The sequence below is a fragment of the Oryzias latipes genome, chromosome 23 (genome assembly GCF_002234675.1).
Source record: "Oryzias latipes chromosome 23, ASM223467v1".
Classification (NCBI taxonomy): Eukaryota; Metazoa; Chordata; class Actinopteri; order Beloniformes; family Adrianichthyidae; genus Oryzias; species Oryzias latipes.
In genome coordinates, this window is record NC_019881.2 from 8,002,658 (window position 1) to 8,004,888 (window position 2,231).

General features: G+C 39.8%; 1 long non-coding RNA gene across 1 annotated transcript; it reads left to right on the top strand.

The window, feature by feature from the left end:
* Nucleotides 1–662: 662 nt before the first annotated feature.
* LOC105357042 lies at nucleotides 663–977 on the top strand. Its single transcript, XR_911071.2, has 2 exons — nucleotides 663–707; nucleotides 790–977. It is a non-coding gene; the product is annotated as an uncharacterized LOC105357042 (long non-coding RNA).
* Nucleotides 978–2,231: the final 1,254 nt, after the last annotated feature.

The window sequence follows — 2,231 nt, forward strand, 5'->3', positions numbered from 1 at the left end:
TAAATTTGTTGCAAACCGGTGTAGTACCACTACAGACCACTGGAGTAAGGTTGCAAAATGAAGCGATTTCCCGTGGTTCTTCGTGCTAAAAAGCTAGATTTTACATCAAAAATTAATGTATTTAATGTCTGATTTCTATTATGTTTATGTTTCCTTCCTATTCATGGCAATAATACAGATGTGTGACCCATACAGAGCTCAAATATCTAATTTGTATATTTACGCAGGAAAAATGTTTTGAAGATTTGATGTGAAAGCACTCATTGGTCAGACATGTTTATATTCAGCAAAGTTATTTTTCCTCTGCAGACCTTTATCAGTCCTTTAGATTTCCACAAATGTTTTATATTTTTTATATCTAGGTCAAACAACAAAGATTCATAACCAGCTTTATCAATGTTTGAGTTTGCTCTCTGACCCTTTTGGCCTTGGATCTTTGATAATCTATATACAAGTGACTTTAAGGAATTCAACTGGATGAGTGATTGGACTATTTTTCAGGACAGATCAAAAACTATTTTTTTGGAGGAATGAGAAGTTTTTTCTGCTGTTCCTGTCATGTTGCCTGTCGGACTCCTCCCCCTCCCAGCTCTGCCTGCTTCTCTGCCTGATTGCCACCAGCTGACTCCACTCTCATCATCATCTGCTGCTGCTGCTTAAAAGGAGACTCCTCTCCACAGTTCATCGCCAGTTCGTTACCCCTTATGGTGACTAGCCCTGGTCCAAGTCATGCTCAGAAACTTTATGTTATGCTTCGTTCTCGCTCTAAACCTCTGCTCCTTGTCTCAGGATCTTCAACCACCCAAGAGTGAAGTCAGCGTGGATCATCCTCTCAGCTACACAGAAGCCTACAAGAAACCACAGCCTACGCCAACCGCATTAAGCCCTCCAGCCACGCCATCAGGCTCGTCCACGTCACCACCAGCCACGAACAACTACACATCTGGAGAAACAATAAAACTCTTCTTACCTCTAAACTCACCTGTCCTTGTTCTGGGTTACAGCATCTGGGTTCCACCCCCCACATTATCATGACAGTTCCTTTTCCGAAATAACTTTACAAATCTGGTAGAGATACAATAAAGACGTAAAGGTGAACCAGATTCATATGTTTTGAATACTGAGGAGAACCTATTTGGATTCAAATAGGTTATATCTTGTTATTGGTCTTTAAAAAAACATGTCATCACCCTGCTAGAGCTCGATTAGCTAGTTTGGAAGAATGCTAGCTTAGAAGACTGCTCTAGAAAATTAGAAGAAATTAATGGATGGAAGGATGAATAAATGGATGGATGGATAGGTGGTTGGATGGAAGGATGGCTGTTTGGGTGGATACATAAATTGGTAGATGGACAAATGGTGTATGTATGAATGCATTTATTTAAATGGGTAGGTGTTTGAATGGATGAATGGGTGGATGGATAATTGATGAATGGATGGATGGATGGATGAATGAAAGAATGGATGGATGGCTGGATGGATAGATTCATGGATTGGTGGATGGATGGATGATGTATATATGGATGGATTTACAGATAGGTGTTAGAATGGATGAATGGGTAGATGGATGTTACATTCTGAATTGCCAAACTTGGTGGATTCACGTTGACCTACAGTAAAAGGGAGCCTGCTTTAGAGATGGCAAAAATAGAGAAATGTAGAAGATCCAGTCCTCTGGGCTTCATGTTATGGTAGGTTGCTGTGATTGGTTCCAGTCCAGTGCTGCCTGGGTCTATTTAGATAATAAAAAGGCCCACAGTCTTGGGACTCGGTCATACAGATGCAAATGCTGTGTCTGCACACGTGCACTGAGGTAGATAGGAAGCATGACAGTACTTTCAGAGGCTGATATTCACAGACACTGATACATTGTGTATTCTGCTCAAGCCTCTTAGAATAGCAGTATGTCACGAACAGATGGAGAAGTAAAAACAAACAGTAGTAGTTCGAAACAGCAACATTTATTAGTTACTCTATAATCAGATCATACAAATTATCATATTAAAAACAAAGAATTGTCTGTTTCACTGGCTCAACCTGGATTTGAACTAATGATATTCCAGTCACAGGGTGGACACTCTACCACAAGGTCACTGGTCACGATTGTGAGTTATCATTTATCATTGTAATTAGTAAAATAGACATGTACTTGTTTATAGCGAGTATTGATTAGATATCGACAAAAAGAAAAAGGGGTTACTGTGTTTCTTTCTGTTCACTTTTTAGGGTAT